The sequence below is a fragment of the Coregonus lavaretus genome, assembly GCF_964263955.1.
Source record: "Coregonus lavaretus genome assembly, chromosome: 9".
Lineage (NCBI taxonomy): Eukaryota > Metazoa > Chordata > Actinopteri > Salmoniformes > Salmonidae > Coregonus > Coregonus lavaretus.
Genome location: NC_139996.1, coordinates 11,371,359 through 11,399,283, shown reverse-complemented (window position 1 = coordinate 11,399,283; position 27,925 = coordinate 11,371,359). Strand labels below are relative to the sequence as shown.

General features: G+C 46.5%; 1 pseudogene across 1 annotated transcript in view; it reads left to right on the top strand.

The window, feature by feature from the left end:
• The window catches only part of LOC311134863 (cortactin-binding protein 2-like), a 98,898-nt pseudogene that overhangs the window by 41,878 nt on the left and 29,095 nt on the right, over positions 1-27,925 (top strand). Inside the window, exons 3-4 of the transcript in view lie at positions 10,424-10,651; positions 24,484-25,937. The product of the transcript in view is annotated as a cortactin-binding protein 2-like (transcript). The remainder of the gene's footprint in view (positions 1-10,423; positions 10,652-24,483; positions 25,938-27,925) is intronic.

Genomic DNA, 27,925 nt, shown 5'->3' with positions numbered 1-27,925 from the left:
GAGGTGCGGGGGGCTGCCTTTAATCGACATTATCAGTGCCCAGGGAGCAGTTGTTGTGGGGTTAACTGCCTTGCGCAAGGGCAGAAACAGCAGATTTTTACACCTTGCCGGCTCAGGGGATTCAAACAAGGAAACTTTCTGTGGGGGGGGGGGGGGGGGATAGCATACCGGTAGCCATGAATATATAATGTATGGTGTATATATACAGATCTCTATATTGTTGGTGGTACATGACATTTGGGCTGCAGTCCGATTCTCTAACCTTCTCACCGAAGTGTACACTCATGGGTTTAAAAGGAAAGGACTGGTGTAAGAAATATGGTTGAAAGCCTTTGTCATTGAGGCAGGTACAGTTTGATTAGTGGTAGGGCACTTTTTGATGGTTCAGAGCAGAATAAGTTAGGTGTTTTTGTTGGGTCATGACTAGGTTGTTTTTAGGGTCATATTGTGTCAGTTGGCCTTTGTGTCTGAAGCCCTGTAGCTGTGACTCTGTTACAATCCTGCGACAGCCACAAGTGGTATTAAGTTGTGTTTTATGGCCCATAGATCTTGACATTTGCCCTATCATGGCGCATTGGCCATCACAGGGATATAGCAGAGGTTTATGTGATGAGGATAAAGGAGTGTGTGTGTGTGACAGATGGGAGAGAGATTTGGGGGATTTTTCCCTGGCTCCCCCCAGGACCCATACTGCCCTAGGGAACCCCTACCCCCACCCACTGGACACACAAAACACATACACACGCAGGCCAGTATCCCAGTAAATCTCTTGAGAACAGAAATGTGCCCAAATCCCTCCAATGGGCAGTCAAACAGGATCATAGACAGCCTATCACGGCAAAGCTTTATCCTCGGTCATAATATACTCTGTTTGTAGTCACTAAGCTGACCTAGAAACACAAATGAGGTGTTTTACTGAAACCAGGGGGAAGCAGGCATGCCAGTCATGTGTGTATGCATGTGAATATCAAAGGCAGAATCTTCAGACGGGCAGCTTTGAGGCAGAAACTCTTGCATCCAGACATGTTCTTTAGCTTTTTTGTTAATGACCCAAAAGCATTCCTGCTGAGAACAAGCTAGTGTGAAGAGAGGAGAGAGAGAAGGCACTGTGGAAGTCTTGAAATACCACAAAGAGCTCTCTGTGTGTGTGTCTAATTGAAACGGTCCTCACTACACACACACAAGTCAACAAAAGCCTCTCTCATGGCTGACCTTTCAACTCAGCCAATCAAATTGGCCCCTGCTGCATCCGATTCCATAGAGATAGATAGAGGACTCGTCTTTGTATCTGTGCCATTATAGCGCCTGTGACAGCATGGGCAGCGCCATTGAGGCTACAACCCATAGGAATCCCCACCCAGTTGACTACTTTGACTACTTTAAAATGGCGGAAGCATGGTGGAAGCCCTCAATTGCGCCGACCATGCTAAAACTGCCGATTACAAACTCCCAATCCCAGGGTAACTGCTCTACTACTTTTCTCCGTCTGCTCTATAAATATTTTTTTTTATTTTCCCGGCCCCACCATCTTAGAAACTCACCCTAGCAGACATGTAACTACTCTGCTACTGTAGCTCCCCTCAGCTTAACACATCCTATCTCACCACAGCAGAACATTCACAGCAATAGTAGCATTTTGTTTAGCCAGGGGTTATGAGGGGTAGGGGCCCGTGGGTGGACTATGGTGGGTGATGTTGATGTGATATTGATCTGGAGCCACTGTGGCTGAAATTAGGAAACTTGTGGATGAGTCAATATATCGACCTGGCTATCATTGCACAGTGGTGAGAGGGGTGAGGGAGGAGGGAGGGGAGAGGAGGGGCTGAAACTGGCCGTAACTAGTGAACAGGAAGTGTTGATAAAAAAAGCAAGGAGCGAGGAACCACTCACGTCATTAAGAGCAGTTCCCAGCAGGTATGTCACTTGGGGCTTGTTTCATTGAGGTAAAGTGCAACATAGAAGGTTGCAGATAGAAACATATACATTTATAATTCAATTTAGGTTGACTTTTCCCTGTGTACTTATACAAGTATAGTTTTTCACTGTAGCTGTTAGGGATATTGATTTATGAATTAAGGCCAGATTGACACTCTGCCTCTGATGTAAAATTCAGATGATCATGATTACACAATTAATGGGGCTTTTAATCAAATTATTTTTCTCCAGACCATCTTTGATTGCTCTTTCTCTCTCTATTACTTACTGCTAATGACTCTTTTTCTATTTCATTTCTCTGTTGCTCTCGCTCTCTCGCTCTCCCTCTCTCTCAATTTTATCTCACCCTTTACCTTTTTCAACTGCCACTCTCTCTGTCTTGCTCTCATACTCATTCCAAGTAATCTCTCTCTCTCTCTCCATCTCTCTCTCTCCTTCTCTCTCTCTATCTACCCCTTCTTCTCATACTCCCTCTCTCTTTTTCTCACTTTGATTAAACTGTCCTGCTCTACTTTCCATTCTACATCATCTCTCCCTCTCCTCCTCCTCTCTCTCTCCCTCTCCTCCTCCTCTCTCTCTCCCTCTCCTCCTCCACTCTCTCTCTCCCTTTCCTCCCTATATTTTCCTCCCTCCTTTCTACCCCTCTCCTCCTCTCTCTTTCCCTCGCCTCCTCCTCCTCTCTCTCTCCCTCTCCTCCTCCTCTCTCTCTCCCTCTCCTCCTACTCTCCTCCCTATATTTTACTCCCTCCTTTCTACCCCTCTCCTCCTCTCTCTTTCCCTCTCCCTTCCTCCATCTCTCTGACTGTTCTGTGTTTATCTGGCTGTGGTCCTTGAACCCTCTCGCCTAGCTAGTGAATGCCTGTAAAGGTTGATGCTAATAATACTGACTGTGGCCTTAGTATACCCACAGCACAGCCAGTAAATACAACCATGGTACTGCTGCCTTACTGGTAAATAATACGCTATGAATATTTAAATACTCTGTTAGTAGTAGGGCCATACTGGTAGATAACCTATTGATACAAGGGCCACACTGGGAACTAACAATGATAATTTAGATAAAATAATTCTGAGATGCTAATAGAGTGCCAAAACTGTTAATACTTTCAGAAGAGTACTGTGCCATACACACGGATAATGGAGAGAGTTCAACCTCTGGCTCTGATGTTCGCCACAGGCGTACAGGAATACCCACCCACAGTGAAAACATCTGCTCCTGGACATAATAAAACACACACATGTCCTGGTCTCTAAGCACAGCAGGCAGAAAACCTTTCCATGAAGTAAAGTCCCCTGACGTCCTCTGTCAACCCCTCCACTCATACAAATAAAAGCAGTTTATTTACTGTTGTATGTAGCGTACTATAAACTCATCAAAACAGGTGCTCAAATATGATGTATTTATCTATATGAAACCACAGCTATATGACAACAGTCTAGTGTGTATAGACAGTATGGACAGTATATGAATAGAAAATGTGTGTACAGCAGTAGTTATATAGGATGAGCCATGACAAGAATAGAGTATATACATATGAAGTGGGTAAAACAGTATGTAAACATTATTAAAGTGACCAGTATTCAATGACTATGTACAGTGCCTTCGGAAAGTATTCAGACCCCTTGAATTTTTCCACATTTTGTTACGTTACAGCCTTATTCTAAAATTTATTAAATTGTTTTTTGCCCCCCTCATCAATCTTCACACAATACCCCATAATGACCAAGCAGAAATACGTTTTTAGAAATTTTAGCAAATGTATTACAAATAAAAAACGTTATCACATTTACATAAGTATTCAGACCCTTTACTCAGTACTTTGTTGAAGCACCTTTGGCAGCAATTACAGCATTGAGTCTTCTTGGGTATGACGCTACAAGCTTGGCACACCTGTATTTAGGGAGTTTCTCCCATTCTTCTCTGCAGATCCTCTCAAGCTCTGTCAGGTTGGATGGGGAGCATCGCTGCACAGCTATTTTCAGGTCTCTCCAGAGATGTTATATCGGGTTCAAGTCTGGGCTTTGGCTGGGCAACTCAAGGACATTCATAGACTTGGCCCAAAGCCACTCCTGTGTTTTCTTGGCTGTGTGCTTAGGGTCGTTGTCCTGTTGGAAGGTGAACCTTCGCCCCAATCTGAGGTCCTGAGCGCTCTGGAGCAGGTTTTCATCAAGCATCTCTCTGTACTTTGCTCTGTTCATCATTGCCTCGATCCTGACTAGTCTCCCAGTCCCTGCCACTGAAAAACATCCCCACAGCATGATGCTGCCACCACCATGCTTCACCGTAGAGATGGTGCCAGGTTTCCTCCAGACGTGACGCTTGGCATTCAGGCCAAAGAGTTCAATCTTGGTTTCATCAGACCAGATAATCTTGTTTCTCATGCTCAGAGTCTTTAGGTGCCTTTTGGCAAACTCCAAGCAGGCTTTCATGTGCCTTTTATTGAGGAGTAGCTTCCGTCTCGCCACTCTACCATAAAGGCCTGATTGGTGGAGTGCTACAGAGATGGTTGTCCTTCTGGAAGTTTCTCCCATCTCCACAGAGAAACTCTAGAGCTTTGTCAGAGTGACCATCGGGTTCTTGGTCACCTCCCTGACCAAGGCCCTTCTCCCCCGATTGCTCAGTTTGGCTGGGCGGCCAGCTCGAGGAAGAGCCTTGGTGGTTCCAAACTTCTTCCATTTTAGAATGATGGAGGCCACTGTGTTCTTGAGGACCTTCAATGCTGCAGAAATGTGTTGGTACCCTTCCCCAGATCTGTGCCTCGACACAATCCTGTCTCGGAGCTCTACGGACAATTCCTTTGACCTCATGGCTTGGTTTTTGCTCTGACATGCACTGTCAACTGTGGGACCTTATATATACAGGTGTGTGCCTTTCCAAATCATGTCCATTCAATTGACTTTACCAAAGGTGGACTCCAATCAAGTAGTAGAAACATCTCAAGGATGATCAATGGAAACAAGATACACCTGAGCTCAATTTCGAGTCTCATAGCAAAGGGTCTGAATACTTATGTAAATAAGGTATTTCTGTTTATTATTTTTAATGCATTTGCAAAAAAATTTCAAAAACAGTTTTTTCGCTTTGTCATTATGGGGTATTGTGTGTAGATTGCTGAGGATAGTTTTTTGTTTAATCAATTTTAGAATATGGCTGTAACATAACATAATGTGGAAAAAGGGAAGGGGTCTGAATACTTTCCGAAGGCATAGAGCAGTAGTCTCTAAGGTGCAGGTACCGGGTGGTAGCCGGCTAATAACAGTGACTAAGTTTCAGGGCAGGGTACTGGGTGGAGGCTGGCTAGTGGTGACTGTTTATCAGTCTGATGGCCTGGAGATAGAAGCTTCTTATCAGTCTCTCGGTCCCAGCTTTGATGCACCTGTACTGTCTCCGCCTTCTAGATGGTAGCAGGGTGAACAGGCCATGGCTCGGGTGGCTGAGGATTCTTGGCTCTCCTGTGACACCGGGTGCTGTAGATGTCCTGGAGGGCAGGCAGGGTGCCCCCGGTGATGTGTTGGGCTTACTGGTAAATAAAACACTGACTATTTAAATACTCTGTTAGTAGTAGGAGAGCCCTGCGGTTGCGGACGGTGCAATTGCCGTACCAGGTGGTGATACAGCCCAACAGGATGCTCTCAATGGTGCATCTGTAGAAGTTCATGAGGGTGTTAGGTGCCAAGCCAAATTTCTTCAGCCTCCTGAGGTTGAAGAGGCGCTGTTGCGGCTTCTTCTCCACACTGTCTGTGTGAAGGGACCATTTCAGGTTGTCAGTGATGTGCACACCGAGGAACTTGAAGCTTTTGACCCTCACCACTGCAGCCCCGTCGATGTGGATGGGGGTGTGCTCTCTCTGCTGTCTCCTGTAGTCCACGATCAGCTCCTTCATTTTGTTGACATTGAGGGAGAGGTTATTTTCCTGGCACCACGCCGCCAGGGCTCTCACCTCCTTCCTGTAAGCTGTATCGTCGTTGTTGGTAATCAGGCCTACCAATGTTGTGTCGTCAGCAAACTTAATGATTGAGTTTTCAACGTGCCTGGAACACAATCATGGGTGAACAGGGAGTACAGGAGGGGGCTGAACACGCACGCCTGTGGGGCCTTCGTGCTGAGGATCAGTGTGGCGGAAGTGTTGTTGCCTATCTTCACCACTTGGGGTCGGCCCGTCAGGAAGTCCAGGACCCAGTTGCACAGGGAGACCCAGGGCCCTGAGCTTAGTGATGAGCTTGGAGGGCACTATTGTGTTGAAGGCTAAGATGTAGTCGATGAACAGCATTCTTACATGCAATGGCGATTGCGTCGTCCGTGGATCTGTTAGAGCGGAATGCGAATTGTACTGGGTCTAGGGTGTCGGGTAAGGTGGAGGTGATATGGTCCTTAACTACGCACTCAAAGCACTTCATGAGGACAGAAGTGAGTGCTATGGAGCGATAGATATTCTTGGGTACAGGAACAATGGTGGACATCTTGAAGCAAGTGGGGACAACAGACTGGGAGAGATTGAATATGTCCGTAAACACTCCAGCCAGCTGGTCTGCACATGCTCTGAAAACGTGGCTTGGGCTGCCATCTGGGCCAGCAGCCTTGCGAGGGTTAACACTCTTAAATGACTTACTCATGTCGGCCACGGAGAACGAGAGCACACAGTCCTTGTAAGTGGCGGGGGCCCGCGTCAGCGGCTCAATGTTGTTTTCCAAGAAAGCGAGAGAAGGTGTTTAGCTTGTCCGGGAGCGAGGCGTCGGTGTCTGCGGCGTGGCTGGCTTTCCCTTTATAATCTGTGATTGTCTGAAGTCCCTGCCACATGCGTCTTGTGTCTGAGCCGTTGAATTGCGAATACACTTTGTCACTTTACTGTCGTTTTGCCTCTTTGATTCCCAGGCACCTTGCCATGGCTAAATGCGGTGGTTCGCGCTTTTAGTTTTGCACGAATGCTGACATCTATCCACGTTTTTTGGTGTGGATAAGTTGTAATCGTGGGAACAACATGCTCTATGCACTTCCTGATGAACCCAGTCTCCAAGTCAGTATATATGTCGATACTATTCTCAGAGGCGACCCCACATCACCGGAACGTTTCCCAGTCCGCATAGATTCTGATTGGTCAGACCAACATTGAACAGTCCTTCCCACATTTGCTTTCTGCTTAAGTTTCTGCCCCTTGGTTGGGAGTTGCAGAATGGAGGCATGATCTGATTTGCCAAAAATAGATTGGGGGAGGGCCTTGTAGCCGTCTCGGAAGGGAGAGTTGCAATGATCCAGAGTCTGTGATGCACGTGCAGCACAGGTGATGTGTTGATAGAATTTCGGTAGCATTTTCTTCAGATTTCCTTTATTAAAGTCCCCAGCTACAATAAATGTGTCCTCAGGAAATGCGGTGTCCAGTATGTACATAGTCCAGTGTAGTCCTGAATACAAAGGGTTATGTATGGGGCAAATCCAATACAACACATTACTGAGTACCACTCTCCATATTTTCAAGCATAGTGGTGCTGCATCATGTTAAGGGTATGCATTCTCATCGACGGGACTGTAGTGGAACAGGTTGAGAGCTTCAAGTTCCTTGGTGTCCACATCACCAACAAACTATCATGGTCCAAACACACCAAGACAGTCGTGAAGAGGGCACGACAAAGCCTATTACCTCTCAGGAGACTGAAAAGATTTGGCATGGGTCCTCAGATCCTCAAAAAGTTCTACAGCTGCACCATCGAGAGCATCCTGACTGGTTGCATCACCGCCTGGTATGGCAACTGCTCGGCCTCCGACCGCAAGGCACTACAGAGGGTAGTGCGTACGGCCTAGTACATCACTGGGGCCAAGCTTCCTGCCATCCAGGACTTCTATACCAGGCGGTGTCAGAGGAAGGCCCACAAAATTGTCAAAGACTCCAGCCACCCTAGTCATAGACTGTTCTCTTTGCTACCGCACGGCAAGCGGTACCGGAGCGCCAAGTCTAGGTCAAAAAGGCATCTCAACAGCTTCTACCCCCAAGCCATAAGACTCCTGAACAGCTAATCATGGCTACCCGGACTATTTGCACCCCCACCCCATCTTTTTACGCTGCTGCTACTCTGTTAATTATTTATGCATAGTCACTTTAACTCTACCCACATGTACATATTACCTCAAGTACCTCAACTAGCCGGTGCCCCCGCACATTGACTCTGCACCGGTACCCCCCTGTATATAGCCTCCCTACTGTTATTTTATTTTACTTCTGCTCTTTTTTTCTCAACACTTTTTTGTTGTTTTATTTTACTTTTTTATTAAGAAATAAATGCATTGTTGGTTAAGGGCTGTAAGTAAGCATTTCACGGTAATGTCTGCACCTGTTGTATTCGGCGCATGTGGCCAATCAAATTGGATTTGATTTCCTTGTAATCATTAAGGACTGGGGAGTTTTTCAGGATAAAAAAGAAACTGAATGGAAATGGAACTCACAGCTGTAATCGCTGCCAAAGGTGCTTCTACAAAGTATTGACTGTGTGAATACTTATGTAAATGAGATATTTCTATATTTCATTTTCAATACATTTGCATACATTTCTAAAAACATGCTTTCACTTTGTCATTATGGGGTATTATGTGTAGATGGGTGAGAAAAAAATATAATGAATCCATTTTGAATTCAGAACAAAATATGGAATAAGTCAAGGGGTATGAATACTTTCTGAAGGCCCTGTAGGTGAGTGTGTTTAACCTACATTGAGCCTGAGGGTGGGATGTGGGTGAGATTCAGAGTGGGTCTGTATGTGTGGCTGGAGGTTGGAAGGAGTTCAGTGATGGGGCTGATATTGAGAGTAAGAGTGGGGTGTGTGTGGGACATAGAAGAGGTGAGCAGAGGTTTATGTGATGAGGATAAAAGATTGTGTGTGTATGTGTGTACGTGTGTGTGTGTGTGTGGGGGGGGGGGGGGGGGGGGGGGTGGAGTCGGTGTGTGGTAGATCCTCTGTGATTAGGGAGGAGATTTGTGAAAGCCCAGTGGAGAGGACCAGATGGCTGGGATTCAACCACCTCACTGCAGCCCTTTCGCTCTCTCTCTCTCTCTCTCTCGCTCCAATGTTAGACCTTGGAGTTTAGCTTCCACAACTTGTTCAATGGTCACACCCTTTATGTACAACTCCAGTTGAGGTTTAGGTCTTAGAGAATGTTTTGAACCAAATACAATGCTTTTAGTTTTAGATGTATTTAAGACCAGTTTATTATAAATCACCCATTCTGATACTGACTGTAACTCCTTATTTAGAACTTCAGTGAGCTCACTGGCTTTGGTTGCTGACATGTAGAGTGTGGAATCATCCGCATACATAGTCATTTTAGTTATGTGTAAGACCAGTGGCAAATCATTTGTAAAAATAGAGAAGAGTAACGGCCCAAGGCAACTGCCCTGAGGGACACCGCACTGTACATGTCTGATATTAGAGAAGCTTCCATTGAAGAACACTCTCTGGGTTCTATTGGATAAATAACTCTCCAACCATGTGATGGCAGGCCATGTAAAGCCATAGCAAGTTCGTTTTTTCAATAACAAGTTATGATCAAAACACCAAAGGCTGCACTGACATCTAACAATACAGCTCCAACTATCATCTTATTATCCATTTATTTTAACCAATCATCAGTCATCTGAGTCAGTACAGTACAAGTTGAGGGCCCTTCTCTATATGCATGCTGAAAGTCAGTAGTTAACTTGTTCTCCCATTTGGTCAAACAATTCTCTCCATCAGTTTACTAAGAACATGCAGCAAACTGATTAGGCGGCTGTTAGTGCCAGCAAAGGGTGTTTTACTATTTTTAGGCAGTGGAATTACTTTAGCTTCCTTCCACGCCTGTGGACACACACACTCCTTTAGGCTTTGACTAAAGATATAGGAAATATGGGTGGCAATACAGTCTGCTACCATTCTCAATAGCTTCGCATCAAGGTTGTCTATACCTGGTGGCTTATCATTATTGATGGATAACAATAGTTTTTCCACCTCTCCCACACTAACTTGACCAAATTCAAAACAGCAATCCTTCTCTTTCATTATTAGCAATTTTTTACACAAAAATATGATGGCTCACTGTTCAATTTTGTCATTTCACTTCAGAGTTTTTCCACTTTACTAGTGAAATAGTCATTGAAATGATTGGCAAGATCATGATAATCAATCAACTCATATAGCAGTCGTCAAACATATACCTACCTAATGCACTTTGCTTTTAAGAATAAATCAGTCATAGACTGATGTGATTCTTATAAAATGGTTATCTATACTTAACCCTCATCTCTCTCTCCTGTCTGTCTGTCTGTCTGTCTGTCTGTCTGTCTGTCTGTCTGTCTGTCTGTCTGTCTGTCTGTCTGTCTGTCTGTCTGTCTGTCTGTCTGTCTGTCTGTCTGTCTGTCTGTCTGTCTGTCTGTCTGTCTGTGTATGAACATCACTCTTGGTCAGTGATTGATGTGATTCTTATGAAATGTAACCCTCTCTGTCTTTCTCTATCGCTCAATAGGCGCGGCGGAAGGAGGTGTTCCTCCAGGAGCGCTACGGCCACTTCAGCTTGACGGACCCCTTCCTGGCCCTGCAGAGGGACTTTGACAGTGTCCCCGGGGGGGACAAAGAGCGCCGGCCGGTGGGCTCCAGCCCCATCTCAGTCCTGGAGGCAGTCATGGCGCACTGCAGGAAGATGCAGGAGAGGATGTCAGCACAGCTGGCTGCTGCCGAGAGCAGGCAGAAGAGGGTATATGACGCTAGGATACATTATTATGATACAGTGGCTTGCGAAAGTATTCATCCCCCTTGGCATTTTTCCTATTTTGTTGCCTTACAACCTGGAATTTAAATGGATTTTGGGGGTTTGTATCATTTGATTTACACAACAAGCCTACCATTTTGAAAATGCAAAATATTATTTATTGTGAAATAAACAATAAATAAGACAAACAAAAACGGAAAACTTGAGCGTGCATAACTATTCATCCCCCCAAAGTCAATACTTTGTAGAGCCACCTTTTGCAGCAATTACAGCTGCAAGTCTCTTGGGGTATGTCTCTATACGCTTGGCACATCTAGCCACTGGGATTTTTGCCCATTCTTCAAGGCAAAACTGTTGGATGGGTTGGATGGGTTCCGCTGGTGTACAGCAATCTTTAAGACATACCACAGATTCTCAATTGGATTGAGGTCTGGGCTTTGACTAGGCCATTCCAAGACATTTAAATGTTTCCCCTTAAACCACTCGAGTGTTGCTTTAGCAGTATGCTTAGGGTCATTGTCCTGCAGGAAGGTGAACCTCCGTCCCAGTCTCAAAGCTCTGGAAGAGTGAAACATGTTTCTCTCAAGAATTTCCCTGTATTTAGAGCCATCCATCATTCCTTCAATTCTGACCAGTTTCCCAGTCCCTGCCGATGAAAAACATCCCCACAGCATGATGCTGCCACCACCATGCTTCACCATTCTTCCATAAGTTTGGGGAGTCTCCCATATGCCTTTTGGCGAACACCAAACGTGTTTGCTTATTTTTTTCTTTAAGCAATGGCATTTTTCTGTCCACTCTTCCGTAAAGCCCAGCTCTGTGGAGTGTACGGCTTAAAGTGGTCCTATGGACAGATACTCCAATCTCCGCTGTGGAGCTTTGCAGCTCCTTCAGGGTTATCTTTGGTCTCTTTGTTGCCTCTGATTAATGCCCTCATTGCCTGGTCCGTGAGTTTTGGTGGGCGGCCCTTTCTTGGCAGGTTTTGTCCCTGACCTGTTTGGAGAGCTCCTTGGTCTTCATGGTGCCGCTTGCTTGGTGGTGCCCCTTGATTAGTGGTGTTGCAGACTCTGAGGCCTCTCAGAACAGGTGTATATATACTGAGATCATGTGACATATCATGTGACACTTAGATTACACACAGGTGGACTTTATTTAACTCATTATGTGACTTCTGAAGGTAATTGGTTGCACCAGATCTTATTTAGGGGCTTCATAGCAAAGGGGGTGAATATATATGCACGCACCACTTTTCCTTTAAGTAATTTTTTTCATTTCACTTCACCAATATGGACTATTTTGTGTATGTCCATTACATGTAATTCAAATACAAATCCATTTAAATTATAGGTTGTAATGCAACAAAATAGGAAAAACGCCAAGGGGGATGAATACTTTTGCAAGGCACTGTATGATGTTATGATATGATGACATGCAGACCTGCCGAGATTGCAGACTAGCAAACTCATTAACTTATATCAACTGCTAATGGATTTAAAGCTAACACTGCATAACTGTATATTATGCAGTCACCTACGTGCACACCTACGTGCACTTCACACATTGGTTTGCTTGTGTGTCTATTAGTGTGTGTGTGTGTGTGTGTGTGTGTGTGTGTGAGTGTGTAAATGAGATGTGTTTGAAGGACTTCCACATCTGGCTCATATTGTGTGTGTGTGTGTGTGTAAGAGAGATAGTGTACAGTGGGGAAAAAAAGTATTTAGTCAGCCACCAATTGTGCAAGTTCTCCCACTTAAAAAGATGAGAGAGGCCTGTCATTTTCATCATAGGTACACGTCAACTATGACAGACAAAATGAGAAAAAAACATCCAGAAAATCACATTGTAGGATTTTTAATGAATTTATTTGCAAATTATGGTGGAAAATAAGTATTTGGTCAATAACAAAAGTTTCTCAATACTTTGTTATATACCCTTTGTTGGCAATGACACAGGTCAAACGTTTTCTGTAAGTCTTCACAAGGTTTTCACACACTGTTGCTGGTATTTTGGCCCATTCCTCCATGCAGATCTCCTCTAGAGCAGTGACGTTTTGGGGCTGTCGCTGGGCAACACGGACTTTCAACTCCCTCCAAAGATTTTCTATGGGGTTGAGATCTGGAGACTGGCTAGGCCACTCCAGGACCTTGAAATGCTTCTTACGAAGCCACTCCTTCGTTGCCCGGGCGGTGTGTTTGGGATCATTGTCATGCTGAAAGACCCAGCCACGTTTCATCTTCAATGCCCTTGCTGATGGAAGGAGGTTTTCACTCAAAATCTCACGATACATGGCCCCATTCATTCTTTCCTTTACACGGATCAGTCGTCCTGGTCCCTTTGCAGAAAAACAGCCCCAAAGCATGATGTTTCCACCCCCATGCTTCACAGTAGGTATGGTGTTCTTTGGATGCAACTCAGCATTCTTTGTCCTCCAAACACGACGAGTTGAGTTTTTACCAAAAAGTTCTATTTTGGTTTCATCTGACCATATGACATTCTCCCAATCCTCTTCTGGATCATCCAAATGCACTCTAGCAAACTTCAGACGGGCCTGGACATGTACTGGCTTAAGCAGGGGGACACATCTGGCACTGCATGATTTGAGTCCCTGGCGGCGTAGTGTGTTACTGATGGTAGGCTTTGTTACTTTGGTCCCAGCTCTCTGCAGGTCATTCACTAGGTCCCCCCGTGTGGTTCTGGGATTTTTGCTCACCGTTCTTGTGATCATTTTGACCCCACGGGGTGAGATCTTGCGTGGAGCCCCAGATCGAGGGAGATTATCAGTGGTCTTGTATGTCTTCCATTTCCTAATAATTGCTCCCACAGTTGATTTCTTCAAACCAAGCTGCTAACCTATTGCAGATTCAGTCTTCCCAGCCTGGTGCAGGTCTACAATTTTGTTTCTGGTGTCCTTTGACAGCCCTTTGGTCTTGACATCAGGGATAAAATTGTAGACCTGCACAAGGCTGGGATGGGCTACAGGACAATAGGCAAGCAGCTTGGTGAGAAGGCAACAACTGTTGGCACAATTATTAGAAAATGGAAGAAGTTCAAGATGACGGTCACTCACCCTCGGTCTGGGGCTCCATGCAAGATCTCACCTCGTGGGGCATCAATGATCATGAGGAAGGTGAGGGATCAGCCCAGAACTACACGGCAGGACCTGGTCAATGACCTGAAGAGAGCTGGGACTACAGTCTCAAAGAAAACCATTAGTAACACACTACGCCGTCATGGATTAAAATCCTGCAGTGCACGCAAGGTCCCCCTGCTCAAGCCAGCGCATGTCCAGGCCCGTCTGAAGTTTGCCCATGACCATCTGGATGATCCAGAGGAGGAATGGGAGAAGGTCATGTGGTCTGATGAGACAAAAATATAGCTTTTTGGTCTAAACTCCACTCGCCGTGTTTGGAGGAAGAAGAAGGATGAGTACAACCCCAAGAACACCATCCCAACCGTGAAGCATGGAGGTGGAAACATCATTCTTTGGAGATGCTTTTCTGCAAAGGGGACAGGACGACTGCACCGTATTGAGGGGAGGATGGATGGGGCCATGTATCGCGAGATCTTGGCCAACAACCTCCTTCCCTCAGTAAGAGCATTGAAGATGGGTCGTGGCTGGGTCTTCCAGCATGACAACGACCCGAAACACACAGCCAGGGCAACTAAGGAGTGGCTTCGTAAGAAGCATCTCAAGGTCCTGGAGTGGCCTAGCCAGTCTCCAGACCTGAACCCAATAGAAAATATTTGGAGGGAGCTGAAAGTCCGTATTGCCCAGCGACAGCCCCGAAACCTGAAGGATCTGGAGAAGGTCTGTATGGAGGAGTGGGCCAAAATCCCTGCTGCAGTGTGTGCAAACCTGGTCAAGACCTACAGGAAACGTATGATCTCTGTAATTGCAAACCAAGGTTTCTGTACCAAATATTAAGTTCTGCTTTTCTGATGTATCAAATACTTATGTCATGCAATAAAATGCAAATTAATTACTTAAAAATCATACGATGTGATTTTCTGGATTTTTGTTTTAGATTCCGTCTCTCACAGTTGAAGTGTACCTATAAAACAAATTACAGACCTCTACATGCTTTGTAAGTAGGAAAACCTGCAAAATCGGCAGTGTATCAAATACTTGTTCTCCCCACTGTATATCCATACTTCTGAGTCTCAGGATATGAATAACTCTACAGCCAGATGTGTGTTCTCTCTCTCTCTCCTCTCTATTCTCTCTTCTCTCTCTTTCTCTCTTCTCTCGCTCGCTCTCTTCTCTCTCTTCTCTTTTTTCTCTCTTTTCTCTCGCTTCTCTCTCTATCTCTATTCCAGCAGAGGTAGTGGTTGAGAGATGGAGTGGGTGAGGGTATATGTATGAGAGGTTGGCAGGGTGAATGTGGGAGTGTGAGTGGGGGGTGGTATTTAAGTGTATGTGTGTGGTGCGTGCTTGCTTGCTTGCGTGTAAGAATGTGTGTGTTCCAAGGTTATTATAGTAAACTGAAACAAAAATAAAAATTATTTATGAAAGAACTATGTAGTAAACTGAAATAGAATAATTAACAAACCCGTTTGAAAAACTAAAACTATTATATTTGACTCCAAAACAAACTAAAATCAAATAAAAACCATCATGAATTATGTTCAGCGTTTTGAGGTTTTTCAAGCTACTGAATCTGGTGGGTAAATATGACCAGTAGATGGCGATGTTTCAAATAGGCCTAGCTTGTGCATCACTATCACTAGCTATCACTAGCTAACAGGGAAAATATCATCTAGGTAGTTAAGTTGATTCTGTTTTTTTTTTACTACATTTAAAAAGCATTGGATTGGTGTTAACATGGGCGAGAGAGAGTTTACTTCTGTAACGGAGTTAAGAACGTACCTTAATCTCACTCCACAGCTAACTTGAAATTGTAGATATTTTTCTATAGTTCAAACAGTTGGGTGATCACATGTGTCTGCAAGCAGAGGACCACTGGTTCGAGCACCGTATGGGGACAGGGACAGTGGAGGAAGCTACACTGTTAGCAGCACACTGACGTCCGTTTCACTGGTGCCGTGATTCGGATCGGCAGTTCAGATCAGTTCAACGGCCGAGGTCGCTTCGCTGTGTAGTTAGTTTAAAAGGGGTGAGTGTAACAGACTTAAGAACGTACCGTAAGCTCACTCCACAGCTAGCTTGAAATGTCACCGATGGAGCTATCGAATGAGGTATTTCTTAATAGCTCAAACAGTTGGTACGTTGTCAAGTAGGGGGTCACATGTGTCTGCGAGCAGAGGATCACTGGTTCGCGCCCAGTACTGGGACAGGGACAGTGGAGGAAGCTACACTGTTGGCCGCACACTGATGTCCGTTTCACTTCCACCATATTTTTTGTACCAATCTCTACTTTATAATTTAAACCTAACCTAACCTAACCTATGACATGACCCATCACCTTATGTATTACTGCCCCACAGTTGCAAAGTGACTTCCCAAAAAACACAAAAATATTAAGCACAAATGGCTCCTAGCCTCCCACGCATGCTTTCTGTCTCTAACACTTAAACGAAAAGAAATAATATAAAAATGAAATATAAATATTTTTTATACAACTGAAACAAAATAATAATGAGCAAATCAGGTCTGAAAACGAACTGAAACTGAATTTTAAAAGAATCCCCAAACTAATACAAATAAAAGTTAATATAAAAACCCAAAACTATAATAACCTTGGTGTGTTCATCCATGCAACTGTGTAAGTGTGTGTGTGCAAGTGTGTAAGCGCACCTGTGTGTGATGATAAGTGATAACAACACAGCTCTCCTTGTCCTGCTCCTGAACCCTTCCACCAGTCACAGAGCCTGCAGATCCAGAGACTCTCTCCAACTGGGCTTGTGTGGCCACAGAGACACCTCTGTTAGCCAGCACTCACTGTGTGCTCCAGATAAGCACTGAGACACACAGCCGGCCATCCAGGCCAATACTGGACAATAGCCAGGGGAGGAGGAGGAGGAGGAGGAGAGGGAAGGATAGAGGGAGGACAAGGAGGAAAGAATGGGAGAATGAGGGCGGTAGAGGAAGAGTGGGAGGTGAAGGAGGAGTATTGACACAGGGATCCTGTTCCAATACTAATTCCGTTCCAAACCGTTTTGCTACAGTGTGTCCTACTGAACATGACCCAGCCATTGACACAATAAAAGCTGCTACTGCTCCATTGTGACCCAGTGTCACTACAGCAGCACAGCATGGAGTCTAAAACACTAAAATCTCTTGGCTCATTTTCTCCATTAACTCCCTCCTTGTCCCCCCTTACTCCCCCCTTCCTTCCCCTAAATGTCCCCCACTGTCATCAGTAGGAACAGGTTACCCCCTTCTCCCTCCCTCCCGCCCTCTCTCTCCAAACCTCCTCCCCTCCCTAACCCTCCTTCCCTCCCTCCCACTCCTGGAATAAATCACCAACGTACCGTCGTTGTTATGGTGACAGGTCCTTTGATTGCATAGTTGTAGCTAGCTATTACATCCGCCACACACCAGAACATGACAACAACACGAGAGAAACGAAACAAATCGTTATCGCTGGCCCTTGAATAATAACATACTGTAACATAACATGAACAAAGCAATTTGAGTAGTATAGCTCACGTCTTGGTTGCTAGACTGCAGACCAAAACCAACTTTTTATTCTATACTATGTTTATGCATGTTTCTCTGAGTAAGCTGCTTGGAATATTGATATTGTTTTAAAGCCAACTGAAGGCCCGGTGCCATTCACCCATATGTAACACGCCTGGTGGTACTGGCATAATGAAGGCCCTGCATCATGGATGAATGAGGAACAGGGTAGGGTTCAATCCATGAGGAGGCACATGTGATGCTGGTGAGGTGTACACATGATGCTGGTGAGGTGTACGCATGATGCTGGTGAGGTGTACGCATGATGCTGGTGAGGTGTACGCATGATGCTGGTGAGGTGTAAGCATGATGCTGGTGTGGTGTACACATGATGCTGGTGAGGTGTACGCATGATGCTGGTGAGGTGTACGCATGATGCTGGTGAGGTGTACGCATGATGCTGGTAAGGTGTACGCATGATGCTGGTGAGGTGTACACATGATGCTGGTGGGGTGTACGCATGATGCTGGTGAGGTGTACGCATGATGTTGGTGAGGTGTACACATGATGCTGGTGAGGTGTACGCATGATGCTGGTGAGGTGTACACATGATGCTGGTGAGGTGTACACATGATGCTGGTGAGGTGTACGCATGATGCTGGTGAGGTGTACACATGATGCTGGTGAGGTGTACACATGATGCTGGTGAGGTGTACACATGGAGTGGACAATACAAGTAAATATAATGGTCCTATAGGGATAATAAAGACTATGTTATCAAGTCAGCAGATCTCACCATAGTACAGATAGATGGTATACTGTATAATACTATTAGAAGTGCTTTATTTAAAAACTGTCATTCTGTTGCTGTTTAGCTTCATATTAGCTATTCAGCTTCATAACAGTGGCATAGCAGTGACTCAGTCAATCAGTCAGAGATGATATGTGTTCGTTCCAGTGAGAATTACAGGGGGCTATGTTTGGGGGGGGGTAGCAGGCAGGCAGCCAGCATACTGGATATCAGCCTCAGCCTCATTGTTTGGGCTCGTTAGAGTAGCGGGGCAGGCAATTGCTCGGAATGTCCAGCTAAGCCTGTAACCTCTCTGCCAACGCACAGTTAACAATAGCAGCCACGCTCCAGATATAGTCACCCGGGGTTGACAAGTCATCGAAATTCAATCATGTTTAAAACGTTAGATTCCGTCGTCCTTTTTTGTCTGTGTGAGCGCAGTTCGTCCAGTAACTGTTTCTTCTTGTGTGGTCTTTTAATATTGACTCACTGTTTTCTGCTGTTTCTCTGTAAATGAGGCCTTTTGCTTTTTGACTAATGATTCAATCCCTATTGTAAAATGGAGGGGCTATTATTGGTGTGTTTTTAATGGGCCTAGTTTGCAATGGGCCTGGTTTGTAATGGGCCTAGTTTGTAATGGGCCTGGTTTGTAATGGGCCTAGTTTGTAATGGGCCTGGTTTGTAATGGGCCTGGTTTGTAATGGGCCTGGTTTGTAATGGGCCTAACCTCTGGGGAGGTTCCCATTGCTTGGAAGACAGCCACAGTGCATCCTTTATTTAAAGGGGGAGATCAAGCTGATCCTAACTGTTATAGGCCCATTTCTATTTTGCCCTGTTTATCAAAAGTGTTGGAAAAACTTGTCAATAATCAACTGACTGGCTTTCTTGATGTCTATAGTGTTCTCTCTGGTATGCAATCTGGTTTCCGCTCAGGTTATGGATGTGTCGCTGCAACCTTAAAGGTCATAAATGATGTCACCCTTGCCCTTGATTCTAAGCAATGTTGTGCTGCTATTGTTATTGACTTGGCCAAAGCTTTTAATACGGTAGACCATTCCATTCTTGTGGGCTGGATAAGGAGTATTGGTGTCTCTGAGGGGGTCTTTGGCCTGGTTTGCTAACTACCTCTCTCAAAGAGTGCAGTGTATAAAGTCAAAACATCAGCTGTCTCAGCCACTGCCTGTCACCAAGGGAGTACCCCAAGGCTCGATCCTAGGCCCCACACTCTTCTCAATTTACATCAACAACATAGCTCAGGCAGTAGGAAGCTCTCTCATCCATTTATATGCAGATGATATAGTCTTATACTCAGCTGGCCCCTCCCCGGATTTTGTGTTAAATGCTTTACAACAAAGCATTCTTAGTGTCCAACAAGCTTTCTCTGCCCTTAACCTTGTTCTGAACACCTCAAAACAAAGGTCATTTTCTTTTGGTAAGAAGAATGCCCCTCTCCCCACCGGTGTGATTACTACCTCTGAGGGTTTAGAGCTTGAGATAGTCACCTCATACAAGTATGGCTAGACGGTACACTGTCCTTCTCTCAGCACATATCAAAGCTGTAGGCTAAGGTTAAATCTAGACTTGGTTTCCTCTATTGTAATCGCTCCTCTTTTACCCCAGCTGCCAAACTAACCCTGATTCAGATAACCAACCTACCCATGCTAGATTACGGAGACGTCATTTATAGATGGGCAGGGAAGGGTGCTCTCGAGCGGCTAGATGTTCTTTACCATTCGGCCATCAGATTTGCCACCAATGCGCCTTATAGGACACATCACTGCACTCTATACTCCTCTGTAAACTGGTCATTTCTGTATACCCGTCGCAAGACCCACTGGTTGATGCTTATTTATAAAACCCTCTTAGGCCTCACTCCCCCCTATCTGAGATACCTACTGCAGACCTCATCCTCCACATACAACACCTGTTCTGCCAGTCACATTCTGTTAAAGGTCCCCAAAACACACACATCCATGGGTCACTCCTGTTTTCAGTTTGCGGCAGCTAGTGACTGGAACGAGTTGCAAAAAACACTTAAACTGGACAGTTTTATCTCCATCTCTTCATTCAAAGACTCAATCATGGACAGTTGTGGCTGCTTCGCGTGATGTATTGTTGTCTCTACCTTCTTCTTGCCCTTTGTGCTGTTGTCTGTGCCCAATAATGTTTGTACCATGTTTTGCGCTGCTACCATGTTGTGCCGCTGCCATGTTGTGTTGCTACCATGTTGTTGTCATGTTGTGTTGCTACCATGCTGTGTTGTCATGTGTTGCTGCCATGCTATGTGGTTGTCTTAGGTCTCTCTTTATGTAGTGTTGTGGTGTCTCTCTTTATGTAGTGTTGTGGTGTCTCTCTTGTCGTGATGTGTGTTTTGTCCTATATCTTTGTTTTTAATCCCAGCCCCGTCCGCGCAGGAGGCCTTTTGCCTTTTGGTAGGCCGTCATTGTAAATAAGAATTTGTTCTTAACTGACTTGCCTAGTTAAATAAAGGTTAAATAAAATAAAATAAATAAATAAAACAGTTTGTAATGGGCCTAGTTTGTATACAAAACGGAGGTAATTTTAACATGGATATTTTCCCTATTTGATCACACAGGAGAGGAAACTTGTACCCACCTTACATGTATCAGTTGACATAATTTGTTAATACGATGTCAGCTGCAATTTAGGGCTGTCCCCGACAGCCTTGAGTCTTCTTGGGTATGACGCTACAAGCTTGGCACACCTGTATTTGGGGAGTTTCTCACATTCTTCTCTGCATATTCTCTCAAGCTCTGTCAGGTTGGATGGGGAGCGTCGCTGCACAGCTATTTTCAGGTCTCTCCAGAGATGTTCGATTGGGTTCAAGTCCGGGCTCTGGCTGGGCCATCTCTCTGTACTTTGCTCCGTTCATCTTTCCCTCGATCATGACTAGTATCCCAGTCCCTGCCGCTGAAAAACATCCCCACAGCATGATGTTGTCAAAAGAGTTCAATCTTGGTTTAATCAGACCAGAGAATCTTGTTTCTCATGGTCTGAGAGTCCTTTATGTGCCTTTTGGCAAACTCCAAGTGGGTTGTCATGTGCCTTTTACTGAGGAGTGGCTTCTGTCTGGCCACTATATCATAAAGGCCTGATTGGTGGAGTGCTGCAGAGATGGTTGTCCTTTCTCATTTACATTTACATTTACATTTACATCATTTAGCAGACACTCTTATCCAGAGCGACTTACAAATTGGTGCATTCAACTTATTATTATTTTTTAAATGGGGGGTGGTGGAGGGGGGGTAGAATGATTACTGTTATACTATTCCAGGTTTTCCTTAAAGAGGTATGGTTTCAAGTGTCTCCGAAAGGTGGTCAGTGACTCCGCTGTCCTGGCGTCGTGGGGGAGCTTGTTCCTCCATTGGGGTGCCAGAGCAGCGAATAGCTTTGACTGGGCTGAGCGGGAACTGTGCTTCCGTAGAGGTAGGGGAGCTAGCAGGCCAGAGGTGGATGAACGTAGTGCCTTCGTTTGGGTGTAGGGTCTGATCAGAGCCTGAAGGTAAGGAGGTGCCATTCCCCTCACAACTCCGTAGGCAAGCACCTTGGTCTTGTAGTAGATGTGAGCCTCAACTGGAAGCCAGTGGAGTGTGCGGAGGAGCGGGGTGACATGAGAGAACTTGGGAAGGTTGAACACCAGACGGGCTGCAGCGTTCTTGTAGTTGTAGGGGCTTAATGGCACAGGCAGGGAGCCCAGCCAACAGCGAGTTGCAGTAATCCAGACGGGAGATGACAAGTGCCTGGATTAGGACCTATGCTGCTTTCTGTGTAAGAGAGGAACTCTGTCAGAGTTATGTCAGAGTGACCATCTGGTTCTTGGTCACCTCCCTGACCAAGGCCCTTCTCCCCCGATTGCTCAGTTTGGCTGGGCGGCCAGCTCTAGGAAGAGTCTTGGTGGTTCCAAACTTCTTCCATTTAAGAATGATGAAGGCCACTGTGTTCTTGGGGACCTTCAATGCTGCAGAAGTGTTTTGGTACCCTTCCCCAGATCTGTGCCTCGACACAATCCTGTCTGGGTGCTCTACGGACAATTCCTTCGACCTCATGGCTTGGTTTTTGCTCTGACTTGTACTGTCAACTGTGGGACCTTATATAGACAGGTGTGTGCCTTTCCAAATCATGTCCAATCAATTGAATTTACCACAGGTGGACTCCACTAAAGTTGTAGAAACATCTCAAGGATGATCAATGGAAACAGGATACACCTGAGCTCCATTTCGAGTCTCATAGGAAAGGGTCTGAATACTTACAGTTGAAGTCAGAAGTTTACGTACACTTAGGTTGGAGTCATTAAAACTCATTTTTCAACCACTCCACACATTTCTTGTTAACATAGTTTTGACAAGTCGGTTAGGACATCTACTTTGTGCATGACACAAGTAATTTTTCCAACAATTGTTTACAGATTATTTCACTTATAATTCACTGTATCACAATTCCAGTGGGTCAAAAGTTTACATACACTAAGTTGACTGTGCCTTTAAACAGCTTGGAAAATTCCAGAAAATGATTTCAAGGCTTTAGAAGCTTCTGATAGGCTAATTGACATCATTTTAGTCATTTGGAGGTGTACCTGTGGATGTATTTCAAGAACTACCTTCAAACTCAGTGCCTCTTTGCTTAACATCATGGGAAAATCAAAAGAAATCAGCCAAGACCTCCGAAAAAAATACTTCTGAAGGTACCACGTTCATCTGTACAAACAATAGTACGCAAGTATAAACACCATGGGACCATGCAGCTGTCATACCGCTCAGGAAGGAGACGCGTTCTGTCTCCTAGAGATGAACGTACTTTGGTGCGAAAAGTGCCAATCAATCCCAGAACAACAGCAAAGGACCTTGTGAAGATGCTGGAGGAAACAGGTACAAAAGTATCTATATCCACAGTAAAACAAGTCCTATATCGACATAACCTGAAAGGCCACTCAGCAAGGAAGAAGCCACTGCTCCAAAACCGCCATAAAAAAGCCAGACTACGGTTTGCAAATGCACATGGGGACAAAGATCTTACTTTTTGGAGAAATGTCCTCTGGTCTGATGAAACAAAATAGAACTGTTTGGCAAAAAGGGGAATGCTTGCAAGCCGAAGAACACCATCTCAACCGTGAAGCACGGGGGTGGCAGCTTCATGCTGTGGGGGTGCTTTGCTGCAGGAGGGACTGGTGCACTTCACAAAATAGATGGCATCATGAGGAAGGAAAATTATGTGGATATATTTAAGCAACATCTCAAGACATCAGTCAGGAAGTTAAAGCTTGGTCACAAATGGGTCTTCCAAATGGACAATGACCCCAAGCATACTTCCAAAGTTGTGGCAAAATGGCTTAAGGACGACAAAGTCAAGGTATTGGAGTGGCCATCACAAAGCCCTGACCTCAATCCTATAGAACATTTGTGGGCAGAACTGAAAAAGCGTGTGCGAGCAAGGAGGCCTACAAACCTGACTCAGTTACACAAGCTCTGTCAGGAGGAATGGGCCACAATTCACCCAACTTATTGTGGGAAGCTTGTGGAAGGCTACCCGAAACGTTTGACCTAAGTTAAACAATTTAAAGGCAATGCTACCAAATACTAATTGAGTGTATGTAAACTTCTGACCCACTGGGAATGTGATGAAAGAAATAGAAGCTGAAATAAATCATTACTACTATTATTCTGACATTTCACATTCTTAAAATAAAGGGGTGATTCTAACTGACCTAAGACAGGGAATTTTTACTAGGATTAAATGTCAGGAATTGTAAAAAACAGAGTTTAAATGTATTTGGCTAAGGTGTATGTAAACTTCCGACTTCAACTGTATGTAAATAAAGTATTTATATTTTATTATTTTTAATACATTTGCAAAAAATTCTAAAAACCTGTTTTCGCTTTGTCATTATGGGGTATCTTGTGTAGATTATTTTAGAATAAGGCTGTAACGTAACAAAACGTTGAAAAAGGGAAGGGGTCTGAATACTTTCCGAATGCACTGTATACTGTCATGTCATGTGTGGGCGTGAATGTGACATGATGTTTGTGGTGTGAAAGATATACCAGATGTGGGTGGTAGATGTGTATGCCCTTGCTATATCTGTGATGTTTAGTGGTAGTGTGATCTGGGCGTGTATGTTCTGACACATGACTGAGGGGGTATAGATAATGTGTGTGATTGAGTTTCGATGTTTGGGATAAGAGTTACAGTGTTGATGTTTGGGATAAGAGTTACAGTGTTGATGTTTGGGATAAGAGTTACAGTGTTGATGTTTGGGATAAGAGTTACAGTATTGATGTTTGGGATAAGAGTTACAGTGTTGATGTTTGGGATAAGAGTTACAGTATTGATGTTTGGGATAGCTGTGTGTTGTTCTGTCTGTCAAACAGTATGTGTGTGTTTTCTAAACGACATCTCCTCTGACTAACTTGTGATCTATCTATCTGTCAGCTGGAGATGGAGAAGCTACAGCTGCATAGTCTGGAGCAGGAACACCGTAAACTAACCGCCCAGCTGAAGGACGAGCGGGAGAAGAACAAGCACATGGTTATGATGCTGGTGAGGGAGTGCAAGCAGCTGGCCACGCGCGTGGTGGAGGAGTCGCAGCGCTTCGATGAGATCTCTGCCCGGCTGGATGAGGAGGGCCGCTTGGCCGGACTGCTGCAGGAGGAGCTGACAGCAGAGAGGCAGCGTGGACAGCAGATGGAGGCCAAGATGGAGAAGCAGCTGTCAGAGCTGGACACTGAGCGCGAACAGCTGCGCGCCAGGCTGGGCCGAGAGGAGACAGAGAGCCTGAGCCTGCGCCGGCAGGTAGAGCAGCTCAGGACTGAACGGGACGGTAAGGACGTTAAAGATGGTAAGGATGGTAAAGCCACTACCCCGGCCCAACCGGCTGCGGCTACTGCTATGGATCCCACCGCTACCACCAACACCCCACCTCCCAAACACACAGCATCTGTTGCTGTGGCCACAGACCCAGTCAGCTCCCGGACGGCTTCCTGCCAAACGGACCTGCCCCCTCCAGAGGCCGAGGGGCAGAAGAAGCCGAGCCCCCTCACCATCCCCGTCAAACCCACTCCCACCAACTACGCGGGCCTCAGCCTGCCCAAGACACCCAGCGCAGGCCGGGGGCTGGTCCACAGCAGCTCAGGAGGACTTCTTCAAACAGGGGAGAACGGAGCCGAGGGCCAGACGCCCCATGGTGGGTTACACTCCCCTGCCCCCACCTCAGCCGTATCCACGGGGGTGAGCCCTCGTGTCCAGGCTGCCCGCTACAAGTTCCAGGAGCAAGACCAAAATGGCACATCCTCCCAGAGCAGCCCGCCGTCCCGCGACCTCTCCCCCACCAACCGAGACAACTTTGCCGCCAAGCAGCAAGCGCGACACACCGTCACGCAGGTCCTCTCACGCTTTACCAGCCCCCCAGCAGGGGGCCCCGGAGCCCTCCGTCCCGGCTTGCCCCACTCCACCTCAGAAGGGGGGCCCTTCCCTGGCCGCCTGGGCCACCCCATCGGCATCAAGTCCCCCACAGTGGCCAGGATCGACCGGGGAAACCCGCCCCCCATCCCCCCCAAAAAGCCGGGCCTCTCCCAGACCCCCTCCCCTCCCCACCCACCCATCAAAGTGGTGGGGGACAGCAGCCGCTCCCCCGGGGCGGGGTTAAAACCTGGCATGCCCCAGCTGCCGCCCAAACCCGCCCTGGATCTGGTCCCAGCCCTGACGGCGTCTCAGGTGGGTGCCTGCCCCCCCCCGAGGGGGGTGAGGGGGCCGCACCAGGCCACGTGTGCAGAGTGCCCCCCCGCCAGCGTTGCCATCACTGTCAGTAGCCCCTCCTCCATAAACCCCTCCTCCTCCGCTAGCGTTCCATCCCGTAGCCCCAGGCAGCCCCCTGGCAACAGCATCAGGTAAAGGGGCACCACGCTCCCCTACCGCTCTCCCCTTACTGCCTCTACCTCTACGCTCCAACTATCTTTCCAATGCTAGGTTAGCCTAACCTAGCGTAGGATTCAGGCCATAGGGAACCTGCTTTAACGACAGGAGTCCAAAGGAGAACACAAAAGAGCAGGGTCAGTCAAGTTAACTCCTGCTCTTTGCTGCAGTGACTATATCCCTCTTGGCCCTAAACCGACCACTGCTTGAGACCTGAACTCTCTGTACGAATACTTAATCCTCCTCCCCCTCCTTCTGGAGCCTGTCGTCTCCCTGCTTCTCCTGAGTCCTATTCTGACACGTTATCCCCCAGCTAGCAGCTATAAACAGACCAGTGGCAGGCCAATATCATGTGCCTGCAGGGTAAAGGGTCAGATGCTAGGCTAGCTAGCTCGAGGAGCGTTACTCCAGTGTTATTTGAGGCAATGAGGTTTTGAGGCTAAGTTTTCCCTGTTCAGATGGGTGTGTAGGGTTCCTGTGAGTAACCCTCTCCTCTCTGAAGCTGATGCCAGAGGCTGCTCTCTCCCCTCATCCCCAGTCCACTAGCATGCTTCTTCCTCTTCATCATCATCACCCCTCTACATGCACACACTAACTCCTCCAAATGACCCCTGTCCATTCCATTTTCCTTCCTGTTTCAACTCCATGTTCCTACACTCTGTACAGTGGCTTGCGAAAGTATTCACCCCCCTTGGCTCCCTCCTATTGTGTTGCCTTACAACCTGGAATTAAAATTGATTTTTTGGGGGGGTTTGTATCATTTGATTTACACAACATGCCTACCACTTTGAAGATGCAATTTTTTTTTTATTGTGAAACAAACAAGAAATAAGACAAAAAAACGGAAAACTTGAGCATGCATATCTATTCACCCCTCCCAAAGTCAATACTTTGTAGATGTCACACCCTGGTTCGGGGACTCATTATGTTGAACCAGGGTGTGTTCATTCTATGTTTTCGGTTTCTCTGGTGGGTGTTCTAGGTGGTTTATTTTCTATGTTTGCCGGTGTGACTCCCAATCAGAGGCAAACGAGTGTCAGCTGTCGGCTGTTTGTCTCTGATTGGGAGCCATATTTAATCTATCTGTTTTCCTTTCGGGTTGTGGGATTTTGTTCGTGTGTGTGCGTGTTGTACCACAGACGTCACGGTTTCGTTGTTTGTTTGTTTTGCTCGTGTGAGCATTTAATAAATTACTATGTTCACTCAACACGCTGCGCTTTGGTCTCCTCCTTCACACGATCGTGACAGAAAATCCCACCTTGACCAGACCAAGCAGCGTGTACAGGAGCTGAAGGGCGATAATTGGAAACAGAGGAGCGAGAAGTGGGCGAGAATGATGGAGGCCTGGTCCACGGGGGGGAGAGACCCCCAGGAAATTTTTAGGGGGGGGCTCACGACGTCGGGGCAGCAGGTGTACGGGTTGGAGGAGTGCAGGAGGTTGGCAGATAGGGCCGCCAGGTTAAGGGGGCCACTGGTCACGAAGGGGAAGGAAGGTGTAGAGGCACGGCCAAGGGTACTGGGGTGTGTTACCAGTCCGGTCCGGCCCGTTCCTGATCCCCGTGTAGGGCCAGGGGTGTGTGTCCTCAGTGCGGTCCTGTCTGTTCCTGTTCCTCGCATGGAGCCTGTGGTGCGCGTCCCCAGCCCAGCCCGGCCTGTTCCGGCCACTCGCACCAGGGATACGGTGCGCGTCGCCAGCCCGACCCGGCCTGTTCCGGCCACTCGCACCAGGGATACGGTGCGCGTCGCCAGCCCGACCCGGCCTGTTCCGGTCACTCGCACCAGGGATACGGTGCGCGTCGCCAGCCCGACCCGGCCTGTTCCGGCCACTCGCACCAGGGATACGGTGCGCGTCGCCAGCCCGACCCGGCCTGTTCCGGCCACTCGCACCAGGGATACGGTGCGCGTCGCCAGCCCGACCCGGCCTGTTCCGGCCACTCGCACCAGGGATACGGTGCGCGTCGCC